At 42.0% G+C, this 12,356-nt stretch overlaps 1 long non-coding RNA gene across 4 annotated transcripts in view; it reads right to left on the reverse strand.

Moving 5' to 3' along the window:
- LOC128115462 (uncharacterized) overlaps window positions 1-12,356 on the reverse strand; it is a 44,859-nt gene that overhangs the window by 5,792 nt on the left and 26,711 nt on the right. The window lies entirely within an intron of this gene.

A 12,356-nucleotide genomic window follows, 5' to 3' on the forward strand; every position in this document is an offset into this window, starting at 1 on the left:
CTGCGGGGACCAGTCAGAATTAAGACAAACAAGTACTAAATGCTCTGGAACATAAAGGATAGCTTACATCACTTGTATATTGATTGCTGATTTCCTTGCAGTAACACCAGTACCAATCACTGTTTGACAAAACTTGTTACCTCACTCATGGCCAACCTACATCCTAATCCAGAATTCTCCTACACTACACCCCCATCCTAATCTGGAATTCCCCTACACCATCCTTTACTCCTTAAAAATCCTGCCATAAAGGAGCTCAATCCTCTCCCTGATCCAACCACTGCGTTGGAATGTATGGAAAGCCCAAGCTCGAGCTTGCAATAAAGGCTCGTTGCTTTTGCATATGAACTCAGACTCCTGATGGTCTCTGGGGGGCTCATGACTTGGGCAGAACACTGTGCATCCCTAGCAAGGTGGTTAAATATTTAAGACACAAAGAATATCTTTTCCGGACATACTAGGCCACTTGATCAAGAAAAGAACTTTATTTTGGCTCTGAGTTGAAGCAGTGTTGACAGGTCACATCTGGTGACAGACCCTTTGCTGGTAGAGTCCAGATGTGGAACAGGGAGGAGGGCACCTGGCAAGAGACAGGGAGTGTATGTGTATGGATATCCATGTTTGTCTCTTCCCCTTCTAAGGCTACCAGTCTTCGACCATGGGAGCTCCGCTTGCATAATTTTCTGCCTAATGGCCCCTGAAAGGCCCCACTTTTAAACACCATAGTTGAAGTCAGGCTAGTGGTGCTCATGTGCCCTCCCAGCATTTGGATGGTGGAGGCAATAGGATTAAGAAGTTCAAGACCAGCTTTGGCCACATAGCAAATGGAAGACCAGATTGGGCTACATGAGACCTGCCTCGAAAATATGAAATAAATAAAATGATAAACATTGTAGTTGAATTAAATTCCTACTCTCCTGATGCTTCACCATGGGATGAAATTTCACCCCATGAACCCTTAAGGGACACACATTATATCTAAATGACAGGGCCTATAAAGGTCCTTGTCAGGGCTGGAGGCAGCACAATGGTGAGGTACTGAGTTCAGTACCCAGCACCCATATTGTGTGGTTCACAAACATCTGTAAACTGCAGATCTCCTCTAGCCCCCTCACTGTGGAACCTGCACTCATACACACATACACAATATTTAAAATAGCAATAAAAACAAATCTTGAAAGGTTCGTGTTAAAGTGCACGTAAATGTTTTAAGAAACCGAAGGGATATCTCATTCCTAATTCTTCACCAGGACTCCAGGCTGGTATACAGCTAGCACCTGCCACATAGCATGTGCTCAATGTACAAGTCAGAGTTCTTTATAATTAAAATCCTTGTAGAAATTGCACAGTGCTTCATAAAGCACGCACACCGTACTTATTTAACTATTACTTTTTTAGTGGGCTTCCCAAGAATATTAATTGTACTGCCCCTATAGACAGAAAATACTGTGTGTGTGTGTGTGTGTGTGTGTGTGTGGTGGGGGAGACTTTGTCTTCTGAAATGGTGCCTAACAGTCAGTGGTTCATTAGTGTTCCTATATGAAAAGAATAATTTTGATCACATGAATTGATCACATCAATATTGTTTGCACTGTGTTGACTTGATAAGATGGTGTGGTGATCCATGACTACTCTAAACTTGGCAGTGAGACTGTAGATCCTCTAAGGCCACTGCTTAGTGTGATGTCTGTCAGGTCAACAGCAACTAGGCAATGTGGAGACCTGTGAACTTAGAAAACCAGGTGCCTCAAAGTCCCTGAGAGTTCCCACTTCAACTCTCCCAACTCTTAGATTCCACTTGACTCTGTGTTCTAACCTCCAGTGTGAAATTGATGGCCGTAGACCCAATCCCAGTCTATGACAGTGACCAGCTGCAAAGAAACTGGGAGTCAGAACAAGTCATTCTGGAAGACCTTTGAAACTGGACCTCGCCACTCCTTCCTTAGTGACGAGTTTGTCTGCCTGGACCCTAGAAGATTCACAGATGGATTCTTCCCTGAGCTTTGGCTATTAGAGCTCAGAGCCAAGGTCAGCCACAGGGAAGGGCATCAGCTGGGACCTGAGTGTACACTGGCTTTACCTGGTACTGTCTATTGTGATGTCATGACATCTCAGTCTAGAGACAGACACTCTGTAGTTGAGAGGGGCATAGGCTTGAGAAATGTCCCTAATATGGGGGCTCGCTTTCCCATCGCCGACAGATCTCAGCCTTATGCTACTCGGTTTCTTTGTTTATGGAATATGGGTGTTGTTTTCTTGGTATCAGAGCCAGACAAAGGTGGCAGCCAAGACAGAGGTACGTGATAGCCATTTTCTCTTGAAACTCACTTCTCTCCATGCTGGAACCCTATAGGTTTGTCTAAATGCCTATCCTCTGGGCCTTAGGAAGAACTGAATGGAGGGGAGAGGGGGGTTGAGACAGCATTGATTGAGAGCTTCCCCTTTTATTTTTTTCCTTCCTTATTTTGGTTTTCCAAGACAAGGCTCCTCTGTGTATCCCTGGCTCTCCTGACTCACTCTGTACACCAAGCTGGCCTTGAACTCACAGAGATCTGCCTGCCTCTGCCTTCCAAGTGCTGGGATTAAGGGCATGAGCCACCACTGCCCAGCTTCTCTCTCTCTCTCTCTCTCTCTCTCTCTCTCTCTCTCTCTGGTTTTTTTTACATAAGGTTTCTCCATGTAGCTTTGCGCCTTTCCTGGAAGTGGCTTTGTAGACCAGGCTGGCCTCAAACTCACAGAGATCCGCCTGGCTCTGTCTTTGGATGGGCATGGTGGTGCACACCTTTAATACCAACACTAGGGAGGGAGAGGCAGGAAGATCTCTCTGAGTCCGAGGTCAGCCTGGTCTACATAGTGTGTTCTAGGACAGCCAGGACTATACAAGGAGAGTCTGTTTCAAAAAACCAAGAGGAGGAAGAGGGAAGAAGAAAGGAGGAGAAGAATGAAGAGGAGGAGGAGGAGAAGGAAGAGGAGGAGGAGGAGAAGAAGGAGAAAAGAAGGAAGTAGCAGTAACGGTAGCTTTAGGATCTATTATCAAATAGACACCGAGGCAGAATGTACTAGATACTGAGAAAGTGCTGTCTAGGAGCTCGAGCTGAAGTGAGACATTCATATGACATTACTTTGGGAAAAAGAATGCGGTAAGGGTGCTGTGGGTATTGTCCATCACATGGGATGGGAGGCAGACGGTAGAGTGACTTTGTTTTATAAAGAAAGATTTATTATCATATGACGAGACAAAGAAGATCAAGTGACACTTTGCTGTGGGATTTTTATTTCCATCAGGAGAAGAATTGTTTGAGTTCGTGGCGCACGTGTTTAACATTAGTAGGTCATGCCTCTTCTGAGTTTTCGATCATGTGAGCAGACCATGAGTGACTGGCTCCCCCACAGTGCTGTCATCTTGTCCAGACTTGGCACATCCACCTCTTATTTTAGTGATTCCAATGAGTGGTTGGTATCGCATTGTGATTTCCTGTGCAACCCTCATAACTAAACACTGAGCAGTGTCTCAGGTTTATTAGCCATTTGGAAATTCTCTCTTGTAAACTGCCTATTCAAGTCATTTGTGCAGTGTGTGTGTGTGTGTGTGTGTGTGTGTATGTGGGTGTGTGTGTGTGTGTTAGTAAGGATCAAATTCAGGTCATTGCTCATGCTAGGCAAAGCACTCTACCACTGAGTGACATCTCTTGTCCATTTTTTCCTTGATTTTTTTTGTTTGTTTGTTTTAGTTTTTTTTTTCCGTTCCATTTTTCAAGACACAGTTTGTTTCTGTAATCCTGGATGTCCTGGAACTCTACCTGTAGACCAGGCTGGCCTCGAACTCACAAAAATCCCCGTTTCTCCCTCCCAAGTGCTGGGATTGAGGATGTCTGCCACCACTGCCCGGCTTCCCGTGATTTTTATTAAGGATAATTAAGGCAAATCAAAGGCACACAGAATTGGTAAATGAGCCTACCTAGTCTGAACAAGGCCACACATTCAATCCGTAGTATGAGAAAAAAATAAAAGGTGGTCTGATAAATCTTCATAGACTTCACTTAACCCTTGCTACATCCTTTTGAAGCAAACCAGAAATAATTTCATGGTAAATATTTTAGTATGTATATTTTGAGATCCTGCCCCACTCCACAAAGAAAAAAAATAAAAAACAGGTTAATCACAATATCATTATTACACCTAAAAATGAAACAATAAAATCTGAGTAATTCCTTAATACCTCAAATATCCGCCAGCATTTAAATTCCAATAGTCACGCAGAAACTTAATGGCATAAATTATTATTTAGCCCAACTCAATATTGAATGTTGAGATTGAACAATATGTTTCTGTATTCTAATCTACAGAGTCTTTCTTTTCTTTTATTTTATTCATTTATGTATTGGATAAAAGGGTCATTTCTCTCGATTTCACAATCAACATTTTGTTGATCAAATACCCATGTGGTGTAGCCATACACATCTAGGCAACACTAATTGGACTTAGTGGGTTATAAAAAAGAAAGCATGAAGTTGGGAGGTGGATATATTGTGGGGTATGTATGGGGGAAGTTGGAGTGGGGAGGGGTGGGTATGATTATATTTTATTGTACACATGTATAAAATATTCTGAAATCAGGAAAAATGATAATGCCCCTCCATGTTGTCAGCTGACAACTGCTGCCTCTCGTACTTCATGTGAGTGAGTTGAGATTTATCCAGAACTCATGTAGAAATGCATTTGCCAGGGGAGCAGGGTTGGAAAGTGTGACCTTCAAGCGGGTTTAATGCATTCTTTCTAGACTAAGGTCTCACAGGCATGGCTCCTCACTCTCTGAGGACTGGGTTAGCTGCCACAGGAGACGGGACCCCTTTTGTCTTCCACACACATCCACTTGCTCCTCTGGTCCTGTCTGCTGTGAGTTGAAGCTACACAAAGACCTCATGCGAAGCTAAGGACATGCTAGCACTAGGCTCTTAGACATCCAGAACCATGAAGCCAACTAAACCTCTCTCCTTCATAAATGAGCTGATCACAAGTATTCTATTTCAGTAACTCAACATGAACTAGAACCATGAGGAAGTTGGTTCTAAGATTTATCAGAATTTGTTTTCTGGTAGGGAGAGGTGACATAGTTCATAGGTAATGATAATCATCAGAGGGCACATAATGTGTGATTTGGCATGGAATTTTATTTTTATCTATCTATCTATCTATCTGTCTATCTATCTATCTATCTATCTATCTATCTATCTATCTATCTATCTATCATCATCATCTATGTCTGTCTGTCTGTCTATCTATCTATCTATCTATCATCATCATCATCATCATCATCATCATCATCATCATCTCTGTCTATTGTCTATCTATCATCTATATCTATCTTCTTACTTATTTTTAATGCTAGGGATCAAATCCAGGGTCTTGTGCTCTCGGCAATCAGTCCACCACTGAACTACATCTTCAAGTTTGGTATAATATTGTAAATAACATTATAAATACTGTTTTCTTTCTTTTTTATTACTTTTTGTTTTTCGAGATAGGGTTTTCCTGTGTAGCCCTGGCTGCCCTGGAACCCACTTTGTAGACGAGACTGGCCTTGAACTCACAGAGATCCACTTGCCTCTGCTTTCCAAGTGCTGGGATTAAAGGTGTGCACTACCACCACCCCTTGTAATTACCATTTTTTTTTTTTTTGGGGGGTTTTCGAGACAGGGTTTCTCTGTGTAGCTTTGCGCCTTTCCTGGATCTCGCGCTGTAGACCAGGCTGGCCTCGAACTCACAGAGATCCGCCTGCCTCTGCCTCCCGAGTAATTACCATTTTATACAAATGATGCCGAAACCTGAGAACACAACTGATTTTCCATACTGAGCTGCTTAGAGAACCCTGCTAAGTGTATCACTTTGACTTTATCCTCCTGTAGGAATATTCTCTAAATCATGCCATGTGTAAATAACAACAGTTTTATTACCTCTTTTCCAACCTTATGTCTTGGTTCTCCTTGCCTTCATTTATTATTATGACTTCCGGTACAATATTCAGTAGCAATGTGTTGTGGGCATCTGTCTCTTTATTAAGTCAAGGAAAAATTTCAATAATTCACCAGTTATGTATAATGTTTTCTGTGGTTTTTCAAATATTCTCTTCCAAATTAAGGAAGCTTTAGCAAGAATTGGTGTTAATTTATAAAACAAACATCTTCTAAAATTTTAAATTAAATCTCTTTATACTGGGTGCTAAATATTAAGTATATTTCCTGCCTCTATTTAGATGGTCATATATTTTTTCTTGTTTGTTCAATCAATGTACTGAGTTGCATGAGAATGTAAGATAATAAACCAGCTGTGAATTCCTAGGATACGTATAACACATTTGTAATGTTGGTCCCAATACTTTAATTAGATTCATTAGATTCAGTTTGCTGATATTTTGTTTGGGATTCATACATCTATGCATATATATAGTGACTGGTCAAGTCTTAATTAGATTTTAGAATGATGATTATTCCAGCTTCCTCAATTAAAAATAGAAGCAAATCCGAATTTCCATCTCATTAATGTAACAGACACCCTCAATACTCAGGGAATTGCAAGGGTTTTTGGAGTTCTGTACTAAGAATCTGGAATAAAGACCAGGTTGTTCTTTATCACACACACACACAAACACACACACACACACACACACACACACACACACACACACACACACACCATACACAACACATGTACACACATATCCACACCACACACAAACACACACACAGACACAGACACACAGACACACACACCAAAGGAGGATATACTAAGGTTAAGAAATAGGCTCTCATAGCTCCTCTGAAATTCATAGACAAACTTGGGTAAGAGTTAATGTCATTGTCCCAAGTCCAAACTCTGCAGGACAGGGCAGGCTAGAAAAATGGGTACACTTTTGTGTGCTTGAGTCTTGTGGAAGGATTCTTTCCTCTTCAGGGAGTTCTGGCCTCTGCTCTTAAAGCCTTCAGCTGATTGGGTGATGATGCCCACTCACAGTATGGAAGTCAATCTGCTTTAAAGTGTACTGATTTTAAATGTTAATCATATGTAAAATTACTGTCAAAGAAATGTTCTAGACTAATATATGGCCAAACAACTGGGCTCCATAGCCTAGCCAAGTCGGCATAAATTAACCATTACACTTCTTTCTCTTGCTTAGATTTATTATTATTTTTAATAATGTGTGTTGTGTGTGTGTGTGTAAAATTGTGTGTTTGTGTAATTTTGAGTGTGAGCATGAGCACAGGTGCCAGCAGAAGCCAGAGGTGCTGGATCCCCCTGGATCTGGAGTTACAGGGGATTGTGAGCCGTGTGATATGGATGCTAGGAATCAAACTTGGGACCTCTGCAAGAGCAGTATGTGCTGTTGTTAACCACTGAACCATCTCCCCAAGCCTAATTCTTCACCTCTTTTTTATCTGGAAAGAGTTTCATAACTTAAATAGTTCTTACGATTAGGTTTTCACTCCATCTCCAGTTCATTTTTAAATATGATATGAAGTAAAAGGCCCAACTTCATTCCTTTACATGTGGTTATCCAGTTGTCTCAGCACCATTGGCTGAAGATTATTCTTTTTTTTTCTCCAAATGAGATTTCTCTCTCTCTTTTTTTTTCTTCTTCAACACAGGGTTTCTCTGTGTAGTTTTAGTGCCTGTCCTGGATTTTGCTCTGTAGACCAGGCTGTCTTCGAACTCACAGAGATCCGCCTGGCTCTGCCTCCTGAGTGCTGGGATTAAAGGCGTGTGCCATCACAGCCCAGTGAAGAGGGGTTGTTGTTGTTGTTGTTTTGTTTTGTTTTGTTTTCGAGACAGGGTTTCTCTGTGTAGCTTTGTACCTTTCCTGGAACTGGCTTTGTAGACCAGGCTGGCCTCGAACTCACAGAGATCCGCCTGCTTCTGCCTCCTGAATGCTGGGATTAAAGGCTTGCACCACCACCGCCTGGCGAAGATTATTATTTCTTTTGCATTGAATGGTCATAGTGCCTATGTAGAGAATCAGCTGACTTTAATATTAGATTCCTTTGATCTTAAAGTTCTATTTTTAAAATAATTTTTGATTTTTGGAACAGGGTTTCTCTGTGTTAATATTCCTGGCCATCCTGGAACTGGCTTTGTAGACCAGGCTGTCTTCGAACTCAGAGATCTGCCTGCCTCTGCTTCCCGAGTGCTGGGATTAAAGGCGTGCACCACCACCACCACCCTACTCTATAGGTCTATTCTTAAACCAGTACACAACTATTTTTGAGTACTGTGGTTTTTACACTGTTTTTCTTTTTCTTTTTGGTTTTTCAAAACAGGGTTTCTCTGTGTAGCCCTGGCTGTCCTGGAACTCACTCTGTAGACCAGCTGATCTCAAACTCACAGAGATCCACCAGTCTCTGAGTGCTGGGATTAAAGGTGTGTACCACCACCACCTGGCTCTGTACAAAGTTTTAAAATCAGAAAGTATGGGTCTTCTGACTGTTCTTTTTATTTATTTTTTATCTATCTATCTATCTATCTATCTATCTATCTATCTATCTATCTATCTATCTATCTTATTATATATACAATGTTCTGTCTGCATATATCCCTGCCTGCCACCATGTGGTTGCTGAGAACTCAGGACCTCTCTAAGAGCAGCCAGTGCTCTTAACCGCTGAGCCATCCCTCCAGCCCTGACTGTTCTTTTTCAAGGTTGTTTTGGCTCCTGAGGGATCTCTGTAATTCCATAGGGATTTTTAGGACAGGGTTTTCATTTATGCAAAAAAGGTCACTGGGGTTTGGGTAGGGATTGCACAGCATCCCTACAGAATCTATAGATTGTGTTGGTAATGTCATTTTACCATCAAACCTTCTGATCATGAACAAAGGATGTCTTATTTACTATTTACTCTCTACAACAGTGTTTTGTAGTTTTTCCATCTCATGACATAGACACCTCCCAAACACCCCATCTACTAATACCATTACTTTGCAGGTTAGGATTTCAACATATCAAGTTGGGGGATAACACTGGACCCAATGTATGTTGGGGGGAGTTCCCAGGTATTTCTACTTTGTTGAGTGTCTTAAAAAACAACAACAACAACAACAAACCACATGAGTACATGTTTGGTTTTTCTGCACCATTGCTATGACCATGGCAACCCCCACTTTGTGTTATTAGTATGGGGTAGTGTATTGACCACTGTGCTATGTTGAAATAGCCCTGCAATATTTAAACATCATTTCACTGTGTGTATCTACTGTATCTGGTACTGTTACACTGCGCACAGTCCCCTCCCTCCCCACTCTCCTTCACTGTCTCCCCACAGTGTCCTTAACTCTTCCAGTCATTTCTACTTTCATGGCATGTTTACATCTGTGAGGTTATGCACTCTATGAAATTAGGACCCACAAAGGAGAAGAATCATTTGATGTAGTCTTTCTGAGGCTGGCTTAGCTGCTTTATAGGAGTTCCTATAAAGCATCCCTTTTCCTGAGAAAACTATGTAACCTTGTTCTTGGTGACAGAAAAAGTCTATTGTGTATACACACACATTTAACATCCATTCCTCCATTGTTGCACACATAGGTTGGTTCCATAACTCAGTTATTATGTATAGTGCTGCAGGAAACACTGATGGGCACGTGTCTCTGTCACATTTAACCTCCACACATTCTTTGGATAAATTCCAAACACTCAGACTCATCATCATTCTGTAAGTTCTGGCCAGCCCACTACGTGTACTATGTTTATGTTTATTAACAAATTTCTGTACTCTATCTTACATTTTTGAGTAGTTCCAATAAGTACAAGTCTAGGTAGGCACTTGCTTTCTTATAGCACATTCAAGAATTTATCCTAGGCTGGAGAGATGGCTCAGAGGTTAAGAGCACCAACTGCTCTTCCAGAGGTCCTGAGTTCAATTCCCAGCATCCACATGGTGGCTCACAACCATCTGTAATGAGATCTGGCACCCTCTTCTGTGTACATAATTAATAAATCTTAAAAAAAAAGGAATTTATTCTGTTGTTTTCTCATGCCCTATATTTCTAAGAACATGGCAGCTCTTCCCCTTACTGCTCATGCAGATATGCCTACTCTTTTATTCGGGGCCAAGTATTAAGATTTTTCCTCTTCCGTTTTCAGCATTTTTGAATCTACTTAATTCAGCTGTTCTTCGGCTTCTGCTGTCCTAACACTCACATATCAAGGCTTCTCAGTTCTCACGAGTTTCTAGTTATTAAGTCAAAGATCAGACTGCTTCGAAGCAGTTTTTAGGGATGAGGAGATCTGTCAGTCAGTAAAGTACTTGCTTTATAAGCGTGAGGACCTGACTTTCATCCCTAGAATTGTGTAAGAGATCTGTGCTCAGTGGCACACACTTGTAATACCAGCACTGGGCTGGGGGTAGAGACAGGCGTATCCTTGGGGCTCCCTGTCCAGACAGTTCAGATCTTGACAAGCTCCAGGCCAATGAGAGACCTTGTCTCAAAAATCAAGGTGGATGGCACCTGAGGAATGACGCCTGAGGCTGACCTCTGGCCTCCACGTGCACATGCCACATAAGCAGGCACACCCCTGCACACCTGTGTACCCACGTGCACATGCATATGCACACACAAACATACATTTAAAAAAAAGCAGTTTTTAGACTCTTGGAAAATGGAGCTGAGAGTCCGGGGTTTCTATATTCTTCAGTGTTGTTAATCCTCAAGTAATGTCTTGCTACATTCTTTCTGCCCTCGCCTTCTGGGGCTCTTCTACGGTAGCTCCTGTGTTTCTTGGCTCGATTCTATCTCTCCCTGCTGCACCATAGGTACCTTCTTCAGATCCTTCATTACACGGAAATTTCAATTGAATAGGAGAGATTTTTTTTTCATAGACATTTCATATACATCACTGGGATTAAAGGCATTTGCCACCCAAGTTCAGATGTTCTGTTTGGGAATGGGGTTTCATTCTGTAGCCCAGGATAGCTGGGAACTTACTAGACATCCTAATATGTCCTCAAACTCATGGTAATTCTTTTTTTTTTTTTTTTTTTTTGGTTTTTCGAGACAGGGTTTCTGCGTGTAGCTTTGCGCCTTTCCTGGGACTCACTTGGTAGACCAGGCTGGCCTTGAACTCACAGAGATCCACCTGGTTCTGCCTCCCCAGTGCTGGGATTAAAGGCATGCGCCACCACCGCCTGGCTCATGGTAATTCTTTTATGTCAGCCTCCAGAGTGGAGAGTTTACAGGCATGAGCCACCACAACCTGGCTTTACAGTGGGTTTGGAAGTCTAGGAATTCACTCAAAGCATTTCATCTGCCTTTAATGATGGCACCATCAATTCAGAAACACTTTAAAATTCATGGTTTGAGGGTGTTTGGAGGACCACTCAGATCATGTGAACACGATGCTATCTCCAGTCTTCTACGAGACAAACTTGCAGGCATGCCTGTGAGGGAGTTTAGAGACTGTGTTAACTAAGGTGGGAAGACCCAGTCAAAATGTGGGCAGCATGGCTCCATGGGCTGTGGTCTCGAATGAAATTGAGGAAGTGAGCCCAGTGAATACCACCAGTCATCTCTCTCTGACTGTGACTGGAATGTGACCAGCTAACACCTGCCTTCTCCACCATGATGCTCTGCACCCTCAGACTGTGAGCCAAGTTAAACCGTTCCTTCCTCAGCCTGCTTTTGGGACAGCATTAGGAGTAACTAATAGAGACTGGGAACCACACAAGCAGCCTGTGGCTAAAGGTTTCTGGGGACTCCCCTTCAGGCCTTGTACTTTTCCGTGTGAAGCCAAGTTTGCTGGCAGGCCCCAGGGCCTAGGAATAAGTGGTAAATCTGTCACTTAGAACTTGTAAATGAGCATGGGGGGGCGTCTTCTGCTGGATTAAAATGATACTAATTGGCGAGATTGTTTAGTGGTTAAGAGCACTTGCTGCTCTTGCAGAGGACCCAGGTTTGATTCCCAGAATCCACACGGTATGCCACAACCATCTGTTGTAACTCTAGTTCCAGGGGATCTGACACCATCTTCTGGACTCAGAGGGGCACCAGGCATACATGTGGTTCACTTTCATACAAGTAAACATTCATATACATAAAAATAAATAATGTTATTAACAAATACATCTTTATGAAGCGTAATATGTTTTGCTTTTTGCATTGTATAATAATTAAATCAAGCTAGTTAATACATTTTTCACTTCAGACTTTTTTCATGTGTATGATGAGAAAGTTAAGATCTATTTTAGCTATTAGAGTTTTTAAAAAGTTTTCTTTAATTAGTTCATTGTCCAAGGTGGTAGGAATTTTTTTTTTCCCAGAGGTGAGGACCAAACCCAGGGCCTTGCGCTTGCTAGTCAAGCGCTTTACCACTG

The sequence above is a fragment of the Peromyscus californicus genome, unplaced genomic scaffold (genome assembly GCF_007827085.1).
Source record: "Peromyscus californicus insignis strain IS unplaced genomic scaffold, ASM782708v3 Scaffold_1__1_contigs__length_55948999, whole genome shotgun sequence".
Taxonomy (NCBI): domain Eukaryota; kingdom Metazoa; phylum Chordata; class Mammalia; order Rodentia; family Cricetidae; genus Peromyscus; species Peromyscus californicus.